The sequence below is a fragment of the Myotis daubentonii genome, chromosome 7, assembly GCF_963259705.1.
Source record: "Myotis daubentonii chromosome 7, mMyoDau2.1, whole genome shotgun sequence".
NCBI lineage: Eukaryota > Metazoa > Chordata > Mammalia > Chiroptera > Vespertilionidae > Myotis > Myotis daubentonii.
Window position 1 is genome coordinate 47,552,335 of NC_081846.1, and position 19,744 is coordinate 47,572,078.

A 19,744-nucleotide genomic window follows, 5' to 3' on the forward strand; every position below is an offset into this window, starting at 1 on the left:
AACATTCATCAGCTGCCTCCTGCACACTCCCTACTGGGGATGTGCCCGCAACCAAGGTACATGCCCTTGACTAGGATCAAACCCGGGACCCTTGAGTCCACAGGCCGACGCTCTATCCACTTAGCCAAACCAGTCAGGGCTCCTCACATTTTTAAAATACATTTCCCACTTCATATAGTACTACTTTCTCACTGAAAAAAATGACTAAGAAGCAATTTGGACAGACCTGAGAAATTACTGCATATTTCAGAAAAATAAATAAGATCGGCAGTAAGTGTAACGTTGGTATTTTAAGTTGAAAAGTTTTTTTCCTTTGGAATGATCTACATTGTCCTGAGTATCTTTTGGTTCATAAATATTTCTGATAATTATGCTTCTATTCAATCTTTCAGAAGTACTGATTTTAGCCACATATAAGCCCCCAAGATGACTTTTACCATATTCTGTAGCAAAGAATTTAGAAAAGGAACCAGAAATAATTATTTCTCAAATGACTGCGGCAAGATGTTTGTATTCATGCTGGAAGAATGGCCACGTTGCCAAAAGAGCAGACCTACTCACTAAATCCATATTCTTTACCAAGCCCTAGATTTTGACCTTGAATAATCTGCTCCACTAAAAGCTGGTCAGCTGTTTATCTCTCCTTTAACAAAATGAAGTTTTAAGCAGTTTCTTAATGTAAGATTCTTACAACTCAAAGGAAAAGTATGGCCTCTGCTATCCATTTTCTTCCCTCAGAAAAGTAAACTTACATGGCATGGGTAGGTGGCAAACAGCTTCCAGTCTTCGTGGCTTCCCACACCTGAAATTTGTGTTAACACTAGCTCGTATTACTGTCTGAGTCCTGCCTTTGGGACAGTACTGCCCAAATAACTCACTAAAAGTACACAGGCAGGCAAGTGGTAGGAGTAGCAATCAAATTGTTCTTCTTACCAGGGTTTGCAGGGGCTTCCCTCGAGGGACTCAGTCCTGGGCGACCCGGAGCAGCATGGCATGTCCGAGAAGACAGCAAATCAGTCCCAGACACTGAGTGCTTCAGAAAGACCCAGAAAGGAAAGTGTTATTTTTAATCCACTGATAAGACAACTTTAAGGACATGGCTTCCATTTAACTAAGGGACCCCTAACCCCGACCGTGTGGAGAGGAAGCTAAGTATATTGGGGTCACGTTGTACGTCGCCGCGGGCTCGCATTGCCATTGAGTGCAGGGCTCTCCTTGGGGACAAATTGTAGCAAAGTCTTGACACCCTTTACTTCATTCATTCACCTTTTCCTCTGAACACGTTAACCTAGCCCCTTCTTAAATTAATTATAGTCCGGAATATAAAAATAGCTATGTGCTGATTTTCTCCTATACTTGATGCTTATCCCTAAGAAAGAAAAAAGAAAACCTATAGGAAGGTATTAATCTACTTAACATTTCTAAGTACATCATCCAAAGGATTTTGTTTTTTTAATCTTACATATGCTCAGCAGAGTTACTGGCAAAAACTGTACATTTTCTTCATTTCATCCTTTCAACATCAAATAGTAGGCAGCAAAAATTGGATCCGACTTCAAAGCCTGCTGTGGGCTCCAAGTCACAGAGAGACGCCTCCATTTCACATATTGAATTCAAGCAGGATATCAAAGTGCTACCAAAGAACCTCGGGTCCTTGCTCAGAAAAAGGCTCTCACATCTGCAGAGAGTGGAGTGCACAGACAGATCACCTCGGGGAGCAGCTAGCATTTATTCTCAGCAGCGAATTTCCAGGCTTTTGATTCTCTCTTCGCTGTACCTCCCTGTCTCTCTGCTGAACCAAGTTCTTTAGTGAGCTGGGCTTTTGTCTCAAAGACTTCAAAATATCACTAACAGTTTCATGTTTGGATGTGGCTGGACCGAGCAGCCACAGACAGACTTCAGACCCACCGACTTGGATGAGTCTGAAATAAAGATACTCAGTTACTTCGAAATCAAGATGTCCAGCTACCTTATTTGGATATCCTGTGAAGACATCATACTCTTTTGGAGAACTCTGGGCTTGTGAATGCCTAAAAACAAAAATAAAAATAATCATAATGTTTAAGAAGCTTGAAAAGGATAATTTAAAAAACTTAAAGAGAGTTGCTTCATTAAGCTCCCAGTGTTTCCCATCCCAGCCCTTGGCTAAAAGGGCATGGCATTACTCCTACATCCACAGTCAGCCCGGGATCCTGAGACCCAAGAAACTGTCCTTTCTAAAACGGTGTGACCAAATTTGGTTTATTTTCTATTGGCTTTTACAAACTTTACCATGAAGTCAACCAAGTAAGGCTAAGCATGCACTACCCACCCAGCACATTAATCACTTTAGTTGTTAAAATAATTCAAAATAGATCCTGTAGTCAAATAAGTCTGGGAAATGCTGAGTTGAGCAGAGTTTAGGAGCTTGGGCTGAGGTACAGGCGTGCTCTCTTACAATTACAATATGCGTTTATGGATTTCTAAAGTAGAGTGGGGGGGGGGGTATGCAGGGTTTTCTAAACTAATTTGACCAAGAAACTTAAAAAATGATAACCTATTAACATCTATTAAAATACTTGTTACTTGGAGCAAAGTTTGGGGAAAAAAAAATGAATTGTGCTGCATTCCCAATTTCTTGTAATTGGAACACATTGTATCAAGTGTGATAATCATAACAAGCCGTTAAAATAGAAGCCAGGGGAACCCAGCAGAGTGGAAAGCTGACTAAGGGAAGGAAAAGTGGGTTCTGAGCCCGGCTTCAAGACCCCGATCTCTCTCTCTCTCTCTCTCTCTCTCTCTCTCTCTCTCTCTCTCTCTCTCTCTCCTCTCTCTCACACACACACATACACACAAAACCAAAATATGTGACTGGGTAAATTTCTCCAGTATTCTGGGTTCTAGTTTTCCTCATCTATAAAATGGATGGAGATAAATTATTCCTTAGGTCTCTTTCAGTTCTACACTAATAATCATATTCTTAATTTAAACCGACAAACTCATTTTCTGAGAACAGTTCATGGATATTACCTTCAATGTGCATCTACTTATAGTAGATTATAGCAATAAACCTATTTTTAAAATATCACATCAGTACCTGAGGAGAGGAGACTATACTGATATACTTATTTGTGCCTATGTTTATTTATCATATGTCTCCCACTATGGAATGCAAGCTCCATGAAGTCAGGAACTAAATTTGCTTTATCAGATCTGTATCAGCACCTAACCCAGTGTCTTGTACATTGTAAGTGGCTCAATAATATTTGACAAGTTGTTGAATAAACACTAGAATGACTAGTGGACCCCCAAAATATGGGCCATGAAGATTAAAATTAATTAGCAATTATATAGCACTCCATATTTTAAAAATGCTTTCATATATCTAATGAGAATTTCACAACCATTTGAGCTAAGTGCTTTAATTGTCCCTATCACATAGATGAAGAAACTGAAGGTCAGAGAGAGTGAGGAATTTGCCCAGAGATCAAAGTGAATACCTGGTAGAGATAAGACAATGACACCCTGTTTTTCTGACTACAAACCTCCGCTCTTCCTCTGAACCATGACACCTCTATGCCCTTTTGTTTCTGTACCTCAGCCCAAAGGATTCACTTCTGTCAGCCCAGGTAAGTTCCAGTGGCTGTGGGGCACCTACAGGAAGGATGGACTCTGATATCCTCTAGGAGTCCTGTTGAGACTTGGAGAACATCTAAGGAAGAGAGTTCGCCTGTTGAATTACTAGGGGGTCTCCAATTTCTGCCTTTCCTGCACCAACAAATAAATGAACCTCTTAGGAACTCCTCTAGCTTGCATGGCTTTTCAGGATTCAAAGACCAGTGGCCGACCCTTCCAACGCTCCATTGGAAGTCAGCTCATCTGTTTGACTCCCTCCTCATTCAAGCCTTTGGAAAAGTCTAAAGCAGCTCAATGTAATGCTTACATGTGTTACTTGGTTTAAAAAGGTGGAGGAGGGGTGAGTAGTTTCCACAGGCAAATAGATGAGAGAATAATTGATTAAGCAGTGAAGCAGGTTTCTTTCTTAAGAGGCTTTCCAGAATTTTTAACTTAATAATATGCACAATGAAACTCCTGAAGAGGAAGAAAATGGGCAGCATTTCCCAGATGCCATTTCAACAACAGAACCCTTCTCCCATGGAGCATGTTGGGGGCCCATTGGTTCTTATATCACATCTTAGGAAACATCGATCTGGGCAGTGCTTATCTGAAACAAATTCCAATTTGCCTTTAAAAATGGTATAAGTTAATATTCTTCAAAAGTCTAACTACTTGAACTCCACAGCAGTTTCACGAGGTGTGTTGTCATCTGCCTCTGAGACTTGAGACTGGCAATGAGTAGATAATGCTCCCCAAGGTGCCACAGCCAAAATACAGAAATGCACAATGATAACTAGAGTACATGGCACCAGGCACCCGGCAAAGCATGGGTACATGGACAGCTCATGTAATGCTTCCAACAGCCCTGTGATTTGATTTGATTTTTATACCCATTTTACAGGTGTGGGAATTCAGCAACGAGAAGCTCATGACTTTTTCATGTCATAACTAGTAAATAGTGCAGCATAAGACCCGCTGACAGAAAAGACTTCAGAGGGAATTTTTGGACACAGGCAAGGATGATCAATTGCTGATAAAACCTTAAGACAAATGGTTGATGGGGAACAGGACATTCATATCATACCAAAAAACCACCATACAGATTCCTTCCTTCCTGTCACAAGGGGAGCACATGGGAGAAATCAGAAGGTCACCATCTTAACCCAATGCCAACCTTAGCACCTCTAATCCCCAGACAGCACTGTCTTGTGATGTGGGGCAATATAAAGATTTCAACATCACCCAGGATATTCATATTTTTTCCTTTGGTCAAACTACTTGTGTACATGGCACCAGGCACCCGGCAAAGCATGGGTACATGGACAGCTCATGGAATACTTCCAACAACCCTGTGAATTGATTTCATTTAATTTAACTTGAATCTAATCAAAGCTTTAAATCTAATTTGCCATTTACCCAAAATGCAGGTATAAAGGGACAAGCTAAGACCACAAAGAATCAAGCAGACAAGTATAGAAGGTGAGCTATTTTATGGGAGAATTGGCTTGACCTCTTAAAAAGTCAGTGTCATGAAAAGAGGGAGTGTCGTGAGATTTAGGGACCTAACAGCTTGATGCAATGTAATGTTCTAGATCAGCCGTGGGCAAACTACGGCCCGCGGGCCGGATCCGGCCTGTTTGAAATGAATAAAACTAAAAAAAAAAAAAAAAAAAGACCGTACCCTTTTATGTAATGATGTTTATTTCGAATTTATATTAGTTCACACAAACACTCCATCCATGCTTTTGTTCCGGCCCTCCGGTCCAGTTTAAGAACCCATTGTGGCCCTCGAGTCAAAAAGTCTGCCCACCCCTGTTCTAGATCCTGGCATGGACTGACTGCTGCAAAGAACATCTTAGAACAACTGGGAACATTTGACGGTAGACTGGTAAGTAAATGATATTAAGGAACTGTTCACTTTAAAAATGTGGTATTATTTTGAATCTGTAGGAAAAATTAAAAAAAGAAAACATGCACACGAGAAACACTGTCCTCGGCCTCCATTAGAAATCGCATGCTAAACTGCAGAAGCAGCGCATCTGGTTATCAAAGGGTAGTGAATAGGAGGTAGCTGTCTCTCTCTACGTGCTTCACTGAATAGTTCTAGGGCTCCTCTAGCCTCTCTGAAGCCACGACTGAAGTCTCAAGCAGACTGCCTCCATGGCTGGTTGCTTGGCTGCTCGGCTGCAGTCAGTTCATTGAACCGTGTGTTCTAGGAGAGACAGAAACTCTCGCTCACTATTGAGAACTCTTCTGCTGGGTGTCTGCCCTGAACATGCCCCCAAATGAAATTCATGTCTAATCCCTTCTTCTGAAACCCTGGTCCCAATGTGACGGGATGAGAGGCAGAACGAAGGCTGGCTCCTGAGTGCACGGCTGCTGAGAATGCCTGACATCTTTCTTCTTCTGGAGCAAAGATCCACGAGGCCAGCTGGCTTTGTCATGCCAGGCTGGCGGCACTAGGTGAAGTCACTGTGCCTAGTAGGGATGCGTCTCAGCTTTGCAGGCTCCAACATTCAGTTTGCCAGTTTGTTGAGGGGTGATGATTTTGGGGTGGGGAGCTGAGTTACACTAACTAAACGCAAAAGAATCATATTTGAAAAGTAGAATGCCAGTGAGTGATTTTTATATTGAGCATAATCTGGACTGGACTTTCCCCCTCACTGGTTGGCTGATATACTCTGGAGAATGAATTTTTACACATCAAATTATAACAGAGGAAGCAGGGTGCTCATTGAGGACCTGATCAATCAAGCTGGTCTTGTAACTGGCCTCTTTTACTTTAGGGTTAGAATCAATAACTCTTTTCTTGGACGGGAGTAGAGACACACTGGTTTTTCTCTGATTCTTCATTTCTTAAACTTCATCTAAGTTTCTTTGTGCAATTTTTATTAACTTTGATAAAATTTGCAACATTATGTTTTATCTTTGATCAATTTTAATCTAAAATGGCTTCCAGACAAACTGAAAAACCCATTAGTTGTTCACACTTGAAAGCATATTCTAATTTCAAACAGGATAGAATGCAGCTAATTCATTGTGGGTTGATTTTGTTACTTTCCCTGCTGTCTCTAGATTTGGGAGTAGTTATTATATACTCGCGTCTTGATAGTCCTGGGAGAAAGGCTCACCAGCATAACCAAGCAGATTTGTCCCTGCTTCTTTGATAGGTCTGAAAAAATATCACGTACATGGAGCTTTTAAGAAGAGGTAAATTTCTTATTCCCAAGAAGCAGCGTCAATCAGCCCTGCAAAAGATATGCTCAAACCAAGATTTTTTTGACATAACAGGAGCCCATTGAATATCAAGGAAAGCATGCTTTAGATAAGTCATACAAATTTCCTTATGAAGTTATTAAAATGAAAGGTAATAGAAAACATAAACATCTTCAGAAATGGCTTCAGTCAGTTCAGGCTCTGAAAGTAAATCAAGACATTTAAGGAATGATATCAGAGAAGGGGACATGGCCCTTGTAAAACATGCCTTGTTGACCTGAGCATGTTTCCATGAACTGGCCAGAGGTTGAACTCCAACTGGCAACTCAGGTGTTCTTATTGAGTTCCTATATGGAACTAGAGGCCCGGTGCATGAAATTCGTGTGTGTGGGGGGGTGGCCCTCAGCCCAGCCTGCACCCTCTCCAATCTGGGACCCCTCGAAGGATGTCCAACTGACCGTTTAGGCCCGATCCCACTGGGCCTACAAAGGCAGTCGGACATCCCTCTCACAATCCAGGACTGCTGGTTCCCAACTGCTTGCCTGCCCACCTGCCTGATTGCCTCTAACTGCTTCTGCCTGCCAGCCTGATCACCCCCTAACCACTCCCCTGTCAGCCTGATCAATGCCTAACTGCTCCCTGCAGGCCTGATTGCCCCCAACTGCCCTCCCCTGCCAGCCTGGTTGCCCCCAACTGCCCTCCCCTGCTGGCCCAGTCACCCCTAACTTCCCACCCTTGCCAGCCCAGTAGCCCCTAACTCTCCTCCCCTACTGGCCCGATTTCCCCTAACTGCCCTCCCCTGCTGGTCTGGTCACACCCAACTGCTCCCCTCTGCAGGGCTGGTCCCCCCCAATTGTCCTCCCCTGGCCTGGTCATTCCTAACTACCCTCCCCTGCAGGCCTGATCGCCACCAACTGCCCTCCCTTTCAGGCCTGGTCCCTCCCCTGCTGGCCTGATTGCTCACAACTGCCCTCCCCTACTGGCCATCTTGTGTGTTGGAGTGATGGTCAATTTGCATATTACTGTTTTATTAGATAGGATGTGAACATTCTAAGGGCTGAGGGTGTACATGTGGGATAATACTCAGATTTGAATCTCCCCACATTGTCACTATGCATCTGATCTTCCCTGATTTGCACCAGCTAAGTGTCATTGCATATTTTTATTGTTTATGTTTATTTAGTAATGTTGGAGGCACAGAGAAGTGTAAGGTAATAAAATGTTTAAGAAGAACAAATTACCATGTCAAAATGCATAACTTAATCATCTTTTATTACAAAGGCTGGAAAGCTGGGGTTTCTAGAATGCAATATATAGATCTTGTAATATAGAAACCCACATCTGAAACCTATATGTTCATGTTGACCAATGTGATCCCAATACATTTAATTTAAAAAAATAACATGGCTCAAGGACAGATTCATCAAAATGACTCAAAAAGGCCGATAAATATTTCATAATGCCATTGCTCTAAATTAGCACTACTTATTTATGTACTTACGCTAATTTCCCAAATCCCACTGAGTCCTTTAAATGTGATATTTGTTTGCCTCACTGCTTTTCCTTAACTGTGAGCCCATAACAGCCTTAATTTGTCAGTTTTTGCATTCTCATTTTTGCCCTATTTCACTCCTTTTGTGCAGGCAATTGTCACTGTATGAAGTCTAAGGTAGGAGCAAAAGGCTTTTCTTCTTTCTTTCTGCAGAGAATGCTTGCTTTATTGGACAAAAGGGCACTTGATCAAGAGCCACCCATAAAACCTACTCCAGTTCTTGGTCAGCATCCAAGGGAGCTGAGAGAAAACCCAGCCTCAGACCCGAGCTGGAATTAAGATGCAGTAGTGAGCATCATCACCCAAAATAACGCCTGGCCGTGGGCTGAGGGCCACAGCACTGCCTGAACGGCTGAACCACGCTTTACTCTGCTGAGGACTTGACTGGATCATCTCATGTAATCCTCACCTCAGTGCTGGCAGCATAGGTACGACCAGGGTACCCATTTCACAGCCAAAGCTTGAGCTGTTTAAGTAACCTGTTCAGGTCACACTCCAAGATACAAATCCAGAGCTGGTGGACATGAAGTCTGTGCTCTCAGCATCCAGTGCCATTTTATTACAGGACCCTTCCAGATTGCATTTGGGATCTTAAGGAATGACACCGGCGTCAACTAACATTTAGTTCTCGAGGCAGAGTAAGTTAAGCTGAGCTATATCTGCAGATACCCCTTGACCACTAGCCTGCTGACTTTTTCCTTACCTTGTGTCTACTGAGTTAGTAACAAGCCTTTTGAGATTCTGAATGATTATGAGAATGGTGTATATTACATGTGCAATATAACGTCCTCAGCAGCCTCACAGACACCATTCACTCATTCCACAAATATTTGCTGAGCGCCTTCAATATGTCTCCTACTATTATCAGGGAAATAGCTGATCCAAGATCCTATGCTCATAAGAACCTACATTCTAGGTGAGGCAGATAATCAAAAAAACAAACAAGTAAATATGAAAGCATATTAAATAGACATGCCAAAGAAGAAAATTAAAGCTGGGAAAGGGTATGGGAATTGTTCGAGGCAGCGTCTGCAATTTTAGCCTAAGTGGCTACAGAAGGTGACATCTGAGTGAAGTCCATAATAAATAAATGGGAATTGATGTCTTTGGATGTGTTTTTAATCAAAAGCTCTTAAAGGAGAAAAAAACACTATGTGTTATAGCACATAGAGGTCAGAGGGCTGTTGTCAACACTTGGTAAAGGTTTAGCAACACATTTCATGATATATATTCATGGTATACAAATACATATTCATGATATATTAGTTTCAAAGAACTTGGACTAGTATTCCCAGATAAAATAAAGGACACACAGTTAAATTTGAATTCTAGGTAAACAATGCATAATTTTTAGTATATTTTTTTTCAAATACTTTTTGGGACATAAAAAATAACTGTTGCTTATATAAAATCCATATTTAAGTGGGTATCCTGCATTTTCATTTGCTAAATGTGGCAACTCTAACTTGGACAAATTAGCACTGCAGCTCATTCATCTGCAAAATAGAAATAAAAATTATTGCCAAGCTGGGGGAAAAGAATTACATTTGTTCTTTCAGGCAGAACAAAATAAAAACATAAGACAAAGGATTTTTAAAGGATTAAATTAAGAGAGGTATACACTGTAGGAATGTTGAAATAAAAAAGATACTTAACAAGGTGTTATACTTATTGTTTATAATTTTGTACTTCTGAAAGACAAATCCCTGAATTTGGGAACTTCAGGCTTGAAAGAAGGGAGAATGATAATGACAGCTAGTTGGAGTATTTCTTTCTGTAACCTGTCTCTCCTTTGGGCGGGATCACAAGGTAATTTGTGGGTTGAGTTACTTTTGAGTTACATTTACAGCACTTTAAAGACTGAATTAGGCACTGGCAGATGTGGTTTAGTTGATTGGGCATTGTCCCATGCACTGAAAGGTTGCTGGTTTGATTCTGGGTCTGGGCACATGCTTGTGGTTTTGGGCTCGATCCCTCGTAGGGGGCATGCAGGAGGCAGCCAATCAATGTTTCACTCTCACATTGATGTTTCTTTCTCTTTCTCCCTCTCCCTTCCTCTCTCTCTAAAAATCAATTAAAATCCTTACGAAATTAAACAATAATAAAAAGAGACTAAATTATCCCAGGGTATAGATCTGCGGAGGCAAAGAAAACTTCAGGGACCATTTATTGCATACTAGAGGCCTGGTGCACTAAATCTGTGCAGGGGGGGGGGGGGGAGGGTGTCTCTCAGCCTGGCCTGTACCCTCTTGCAATCCAGGACCCCTCTGGGGATGTCTGACTGCCGGTTTAGGTCTGATCCCTCAGGCCTAAACCGGCAGTCAGACATCCCTCTCCCAACCTGGGACCACTGGCTCCTAACCACTGGCTCACTTGCTTGCCTGATTGTCCCTAACCACTTGCCTGCCTGCCTGATCGCCCTTAACTGCTCACCTGTCTGCCTGCCTGATCGCCCCTAACCGCTCACCTGCCTGCCTGATCATCCCTAACCACTCTGCCTGCCTGCCTCATCACCCCTAACTCTCGCTTGCCTGCCTGATTGCCCCTAACCGCCTCTGCCTCAGTTCCCGCCACCATGGCTTCATCCAGAAGGACATCCGGAATGATCTCTGGAAGGTCGTTCAGCTGTCTGGTCTAATTAGCACATTATGCTTTTATTATTATAGATTTTTCATGCTGTAAGTGGGTAAACTAAATTTCAGGGACAGAAAGGTGATGTGATTTTTCCAAGTCAGAGGGAAAGAGAGCGGTCTAACACCTGTATTCCTTATACGATGCTCTTGTCACCCCCAAAAGAAAATATTTAACCCTGTTTTCCTCCTTTAATTCTGAAAGTAGTACTGAGTTGCATGATGAACATGGCACCAAATGATGAGGCCCAAAGACAGGAGAGGTGGAGGGCAGGAAGGGAGGGAGGAACATTTTAGGGAATTTTTAAAAATGCAGCAAAAAAGTGCGAACAGGATTGTGGGGAGTGACTGATCAGCTCCGTCACAGTGGAGAAGCTCTAGGACAGACACCAACCAGTGCAATGCTGATGTGGACAGACGTTCGGGTGTGGCTGGAGAGGGTCAGGCTCCAAAGAGAGAATTGCTAATGAAGTGCCCTGTCTAAAGGGAGGAAGTAGCACTAACTTATTTTTTAACTTTTTGTTTTTATTTAATTTCGTATTTGTAGAAAAGAAGCAAGAATAGTATGGGGGATTCTGTATATTCTTCAATGATTCTCCAAATATTAGCAATGTTCACAGTTACCTTACCTCCTCTCCTCTCTCTCTTTCTCTCTCTCTCTCTCTCTCTCTCTCTCTCTCTCTCTCTCTCTTTATACACACACACACACACACATACAATTTTTTTCTGAACCATTATTTTTTGTTAATCCTCACCTGAGGATATTTTTCCATTAATTTTCATAAATAGAGGAAAGGAGGGAGTGAGTAAGGAAGAGAGAAAGAGAGACATGGATGTGAGATATAAACATCAATCATTTACCTCTCACACACACCGGGGATGGAACCCACAACCTAGGTATGTGCCCTGACCAGGAATCAAACTCGCAACCTTTTTGTGCACAGGATGACGCTCCAACCAACTGAGCCACCAACTGGCCAGGGCTTTCTGAACCATCTGATTGTCAGTTGTACCTTATACTCCTTTATCCCTAAATATTTCCATGTGTACTTCTTAAAAGCAAGGCCATTCTCTTGTCTATATACATAAAAGCCTAAGAGACCAGCCAACCGGCCAACTGGCCGGTAGCTATGATACGCAATGACCACCAAGGGGCAGAGGCTCAATGCAGGAGCTGCCTAGTGATAGCAACTTTGCAGAGTGCCCTCTCACACTCCAGGACCCCTCTGGGGATGTTGGACTGCTGGTTTTGGCCCACTCCCTGTAGGCCAGGCTGAGGAACCCTACCTGCCAGAGGGACCCCGCTCACTTTGCAGATGCCCTTTGAGCCCTGGTGCCGCCGCAGGTGCAGCTGGCCAGGGAGGGACCACAGGAGGTTGGCTCCAGAGTGTGTCCAGCCTGTCTCGTCCAGTTCTGACCCGCCAGCCAGCTTCTAATTAATTTTCTTTCAATGTGCATAAATCTGTGCACCAGGCCTCTAGTCTGATTATAATAAAGTAATAAAATCACAAAATTAATATCAATATCATACTATTATCGAATGTATCCAATGCCAATTTTGCCCATGCTGTCTTCTACAGCAAGAGAAAACGCTGGGTCATACACTGTATTCAGTCGCATGTTCCTTTAGTCTCCTTTCATCTGGAGCAGTTCCTCAGTCTTCCTTTGTGCTTCATCCTGGAGCTTACAGGTCATTTTGGAAGAGGTTCCTCTGTTTGGTTTGTCCGCTGTTTCCTTGTGATTAAATTCAGGTTATGCACATTTCGCAAAAAAGTCCACAGAAGTGATGGTGTGTTCTTCTCAGCGCATCCTATCAGGAGCCACATGCTGGTGATACTAACTTTCATCACTTGGCTCAGGTGGTTCTGCCAGGTCTCCCCACTGCCCTGGTACCATTGATGAGTATCTCATGGAGATTTACTTCGAGACTGTGAAAGTAACTTGTTACTCCTTAAACTTTCACATACTAGTTTTAGCATCCATTGATGATTCTTACCTGAGACAGTGATGACTTGATAATTTTCTGTTTTCATTATTTCCCCTATATTTATTATTTCACATTCTATTGCAGTGAAAGGCTTACTCTATTTTTCCTTCCTTTCTTTCTCCCTCCCTCGCTTCCTCCTTTCTTTTTCTTTCCTTCTCTCTATCAATGTGGCTTATAAATTCTTATTTTATTCAAAATATTGTTTTCTTTCATTATCATTATTTACTCTGATACTCGATTTGGCCTCAATTTGGCACTGGCTTAACTTTAAAGGGGTGGGAGTAACAGACTTCAACATGAGTACTTCAGAAAAAAAATGCATAACACTAAGGACTATATCAAGAAAGCTGGATTCCTCGAAGATAACAATCATTCTCCTTATTACTACTAGTGAGTGCTTTTATGTGTCAGGTGGAATGCCATGCAGTTCGTATTTAACTCATTTAACTTTCAAGATGTGGTGAGGTAGATATTGTGCCATTTCCTTTTCCATTTAAAGATGAGGAAATGGCCCTAACCGGTTTGGCTCAGTGGATAGAGCATTGGCTTGCAGACTCAAGGATCCCGGGTTCGATTCCGGTCAAGGGCATGTACCTTGGTTGCGGGCACATCCCCAGTGGGGAGTGTGCAGGAGGCAGCTGATCGGTGTTTCTCTCTCATCGATGTTTCTAACCCTCCATCCCTCTCCCTTCCTCTCTGCAAAAAATCAATAAAATATATTTTAAAAAGAAAGATGAGAAAATGAAGGCTCTGAGAAAATAAGTTCATCAAGGCCTGGTTGACTCCAGGACCCCTGCTGTCAACCACCAGGCAACCAAAGGGTACGTGTGGAACCCCTCAGGAAAGGAAAAGGTCTTAGAAAGAAGGCTGAGCAGTTGTTCCTTCAGGTAGCTGGGCATTTTTTTCCAGGACCTTAAGAGTCCTCTGAACTTTTCCATTTCTACATGGAGCAGTTGGAAACTGCCTCCAAGTCTGTCATTCCTCTGGGAACCTGCTCGGTGGAAACCATCCACGCCTGCCCGAAATCCAGCGAAGAAAGCACAAAGGAAGCTCGTCTGTGCCCATGTCGGCTGACAGAATCCAGAAAGACGTGACTTGGCCAAGTTACCCAGGGAAGCATTCCCAAGGGTCAAGACAAGTAAAAGCCACATTCAGGAAGGAGGGGAGGAGAAAACGAAGGGAACAGTAGAGCAGGGATGGTTTAGAAATTCAGTACCTACTTGATTCTATAGCTCCTGGGTGGACAAGAGTAGAGGCTTTACCCACCCTGCAGGCTAACATACGAGGTCCTTCTTTCTGTGACAATACCACTGCTTCCACCACCACACCATCACTGTTAATACCAGATTTTAGGTTTTCTGAGAATGAGCTTAGTTAGGTGAAGGAAGTATGTGGCATGCTACTGAAACCAAGGCAAACAAGTGCCCTGCCTGAGAGGGGAAAGCACAGTTGGATCTGAGAATCACATCGCTACCCTCCCAGGAGGAGCAAACTAAAAATAAAAGACAACAAGGTGCTTCCTGCCAGCCAGTAAATCCAATAAGCAAAGAAGATGCCTCAACCTGGCGCTGGGTAGTTAACAGTCGGCCTGACTCACTCCACCCGAGCCGGCCATGTGGTTCTCAGAGCGAACAGCTGCCAAGCAGAGCCCCTCAGATTAACCCATAGGTGGTGTTGAACCACTTCCCATTAAGATATTTGCAAAGCAAACAAAAATGATAGCCCCACTCTGAGTGCTGGGAGCCGGCCAGGAGCGCTGGCTGTTCTTGTTGACACAAAGAGCTCTCCAGGGAGGGTCTAAGCCAGAGCACGGAAGGCCACTCCTGCCTGCGTCTCCAGACTGTGTTGATTTTAGGCCATTAGAATCCTGGTATCAGGGACTGTTTATTATCTAATTTCCCAATCACAGCAGTCGCTAGAGCTCTGTTTCACCAGAGCTCTCTATTCCTCTCTGTTCCCCCGACCTGACCTACACCATTCAGATGAAAAGAAAAACTCCAACCCTCCTCCTGTTTTGTCTACGCATCCAGGACACGAGTCTGAGAAGTTCCTGAGATGCACACAGAGTGCGGCATGACTACTGTCAACAGTTTCTGTGGGGAAGGCTTGCTCAGGTTCCTTCTTAATTTAAAGTGACTGGCGCAATGCTAACAGGAAATATGCTGGCATATCTGTGCCCTACAGGTAGGCGCCAACTGCCATTTAATTCACAAAAGACACTTGGAACTAAAACACTATTTTTTCCTTCTAAGCCAGAGAAGAATGTACAAAGTTTATCTTTTTTTCAACCTGTAGGATTATACTGTCGGTTTCTTTAAGTGTTCATAATGGAACACTATATAGAATTTACTTTTACATAAATATTGTTTTCAACTTGAGTAAGTTTTTTTTCTCGTTTTTTTTTTTTTTTCAAAATAGCCTCAGTATTCAAAGGCATTTTGCTCAAAAATTCCTTCTGATCCTGAATGTAGCAAAAGTTTTCATGAGGATACAACAAAGCAGATATCAGAGGAGTGGTGAATTTTTAGAATTTCTTACACCCACAACATGGGTCATGTAGAAAGGAAACAAGAGATGTTGAAATGGTTAGAAGAATTTGCCAGATTCTGTCATTACTTGAAATCATCCTTTAAATTCAGAACCAGAACTTTAATAGATGTAGGTATTGTGTAAGGAGAGAGTGAGTGAGAGAGAGCGCGCGCTAAAGACAGATTGAGGTTTCTTTCGAAAAAGCAGAGGTATCTATAATAATAAAAGGGTAATATGTTAATTAGACCAGACATCTTCTGGACATCCTTCCTGACGAAGCCGGGGTGGGAGGGAAGCCAGCCCGGGTCCTGGGTGCCTGCAGGCAGCCGGAGGAGGGAAGCCCAGGTGCTGGAGAGCAAAGCCGGTGCTGGCAGCTGGGGGAAGGAAGGCTACTCTTGCATGAATTTTCATGCACTGGGCCTCTAGTTTTTAATTAAAAGAAGAAAGTCACTTGACATTTAAAGTACAAGTTAGAAAGCAAGTTTCTAGATTCTTGAATACATCATTGAGTATTTAGATGATGTTTATCCAAATAAAATTAAAGGTTGTTCGACCCAAATTCTCTGTAAATGTGCAAATTTTCCAGAGAGAAAGTGAATCCAACACTGCAGGTCAACTTTGCAGAGCTCATGCAAAAGCACAAACATTCATGTTCACAGGTGGGGTGGCGTCATAACTTCAGCTATGTATCAGTTATGTTGGACATACCAAAAATTAGTTATCAACCAAACTATCCAAATTGTTTTTGGAGATGCTTCATCTTTGTCTGAGGCACCAGGCTAAAAATCACTGTCTTAAAGTACAGATCTCACATAGGTTGGGATGGTCAGAGAACCCAAGTCAAACATGCATTTCAACATCATTTCTGATTAAGTTCACTACATGCTGGTTCCTAGAAACCAACCATTAAATTAAGATATTAACCACAGCCGAAACCGGTTTGGCTCAGTGGATAGAGCGTCAGCCTGCGGACTGAAAGGTCCCAAGTTCGATTCTGGTCAAGGGCATGTACCTGGGTTGCAGGCATATCTCCAGTGGGAGATGTGCAGGAGGCAGCTGATCGATGTTTCTCTCTCATCGATGTTTCTAACTCTCTATCTCTCTCCCTTCCTCTCTGTAAAAAATCAATAAAATATATTTAAAAAAAAAAAAAGATATTAACCACAGACAGCTACCGGCCAATAACTGAGCTTCTAAAACAAAACCACATAATTAATTAAGCATCTTCCCAAAGTTGGGGTTTATTTGAGAGTTAAGAATGTAGATCCATTACAGAAAAGTGACACCATGTAAATAACATCTCCTTTTACTTATTTTGTTAGCACCATTGGCTTTTTGAGAAAGCTGGCTTCCTACTTTATAAAAGAATTAATTATGTTCAGGTCAATCTCAAGATAAATAGGAAGTATTTCTTGAGGACAAAGTAATTAAATTTAGCTTTAGACCAAACAAAAATAAAAATTTCTGGAGCACATATTCATTCATCAGTTACTTTTATTTTATGCCTATTGTGGCCACAGATTCTAGATTTGGTGAGTCATACAGAAATGAGTGACAGTTTCAGCCCTGAAATTTATTATCTCATGTAGCATATAGTAATAACAGCTAACATTTTGTGCACTTACTACATGCTAGGTAGTCTTCTAAAAATTTTTTATGGTTTGTTCTCAAAATGGACATATGAGATAGGTACCATTATTGGAAATATGCTTAACTTGCCCAAAGTCATGGAGCTAATTGGATATAGACCTGGGCCTAGAAGAGAAACAATCTGGTTCCAGAGTCTGCAGCCTAACTTGCTCTTCTACCTGCATGGCCCCTGCACACAACAGGCAGGGATCAAACTCAGATGCTGGTGTGGCCAGGCCATGAGTAGGCCAGTGACTTAGTATAAATGGAAAACAGCTTCTACTCAGTTCTAGCAGATTGCTGCTAATTACTCCAATTTTTCAAGAACCATCAGATATCTGAATTATTATATGAACTCTTTCTAATTTTATATGTTAGAAATGACTTAAGAATATCAAAAACATTGTGCAAGCCAAACGAAATACATCTGTAGACTATATCCTACCCAACGACTGTAGGTGTGCATCTTTTGGCTTATACAATATGGTCCAAAATATTTTGTGCTGCTTTTACGGCCTCTCATATCCTGGCTCTCAACTGCCTTATTCCCTGCCTCACACCACTGCCACACCTGACCCTCGGGCTTCATTCCACTGGACACCCCATCCTCTCCAGAGACCCCCAGAGACCCCCAGCATATCCTGCCTTTGGGCTGTGTCCCAGGCTATTTCTCCCACCTGGGATGCTCTTCTCCTGGCTCTAGCCTGCTTCAAGGCCCTGTAGGACAGTGATGGTGAACCTATGACACTCATTTTTTTGATTGATTTTTCTTTGTTAAATGGCATTTAAATATATAAAATAAATATCAAAAATATAAATCTTTGTTTTACTATGGTTGCAAATATCAAAAAATTTTTATATGTGACACGGCACCAGAGTTAAGTTAGGGTTTTTCAAAATGCTGACATGCCGAGCTCAAAAGGTTCGCCATCACTGCTGTAGGAGGTACCATATGGGTGAGACCTTGATGGATGTGTAAACTATCAACAGGTAAAGAAAGAACTGGCAAGAGTATTCCATTCAGAAGGAACAGCATGAACAGATATACAGAAATAGGGAAACAAAAGACATGTTGAAAACCACCAAACAGTTCCAGATATTTTTTAAGAGGCCTCAGTCCTTGGAATCTGGTCCTATAAAGAGAACACTGATTGCTGACATTCTTGACATCCACAATCCTTCTAAAAGGGTCCTTTGCATAAGGATCACTGATGATTTAAGGTTTGTTGAAATAGTTCAGATAAATATTTATGTACAGCCATAAGCAAATCCACAAGGAAAAATATAACTCAAAACAGATTTTTCCTTGAAGCTCCTTTCAGCTGGTGATAAAATTTCCGGCTTCAAAAAGGTTTTGAAAGTAAATGTGACCAATTAATATTTTTAAAGTCTAGAAACTCTGAGAAGGCCTTCACAATCAAGTAAGCTCTGAAAGTTGTCATTTGAGGGTGTGCCAGTGGATTCCTGGCCATATTGGCAAGGGTGAGTCTTGGGCTCAAAGTCAACCTCAGATTTCTCCCTGAGATAAGAGCCAGGAACATGAGGAAATAAAAATTGGCTCTCAAGTTAAAAGTAGATAGGGAGCATTGTTTAAAATGTCTACAGTGCTGGATTCTTCAAGGTCTATTTTAGTCTACAACTCCAGAGCTAAGTCAGAGGGGCCTTGACTCTTCAGAACAGGTTAGCTTTACAGACACCATTAACGATTAGAAATTCTACTATTATCGCTACTACTTCTATTACTACAACCAACAACAACTCACCATCATCCGTTATTGAGCATTTATTATGTATCTAGAACTGTGCTAGTTCCTTTGCACAGATGATCTCAAAGCCTCACAATTATTTCCCTTTTGCAGCATAGGATACTAAAGTTCAGAAAGGTAAAAGAACTTGACAAAGGCTCCTAGTTTGTAAGTAGTTGAACAAGAGTTAAACCCAGGTCTGTCACCAAAGCCCATCTGCTTTCCACCTGAAGGAGATAACACATAGATCAGCACTTTATAAAAAAAAAGGCCACTATCCCTACCAAGGCTCCCACACCTACTGCCTTCTTCCCTCTGGCTCCACGCAGGTCCTCGGTGATGCTTTAGGGCACAAACTTGGCCACAGGGTAGGACATTAGTTGGAGGGCTCTAGCTTCCTGGGGGAGTGAAAGTGGGAGGAAAATTTAGCCTGGGAATGGAAGGCTGGGAGAGGAAACATCCTCCTGATATGATATGAAAGAAAAGTTTTGTTTAATCTTCTCAGCACTGCCACATATTTCTGCAATGACCCCCCAGGCAGAGTATTTGTCAAGATTTGTGGCAATCTGTACTTCACAGCCCACATGAAAATCTGGCCCACAGTCGCCCCGATGGGGAGGCTGTTCCTCTGGCTCATCAATTCTGAGGTCAGCCCAATTGGCTCCAAGCCCCAGAGCTGCAAGGATGACACACAGGAGAAATATGTGCTCGCTTTCCCCTCTTGTGAGGTGCCAGCTCCCCTCATGCTGCCTGAGTCACGAAGGTCCCCATCACTCTGAGTCTGCATCCTCATTGTAGTGGCCCACAATGAAGCAGCTTCCGTGTGTGTGTGTGTGTGTGTGTGTGTGTGTGTGTGTGT

At 42.4% G+C, this 19,744-nt stretch overlaps 1 long non-coding RNA gene across 1 annotated transcript; it reads right to left on the reverse strand.

Moving 5' to 3' along the window:
- Positions 1–958: 958 nt before the first annotated feature.
- Positions 959–19,315, reverse strand: LOC132237973 (uncharacterized). Its single transcript, XR_009453705.1, has 3 exons — positions 19,188–19,315; positions 1,970–2,030; positions 959–1,033 (listed from the first exon to the last, which is right to left on the reverse strand). It is a non-coding gene; the product is annotated as an uncharacterized LOC132237973 (long non-coding RNA).
- Between the last annotated feature and the right edge of the window lie 429 nt (positions 19,316–19,744).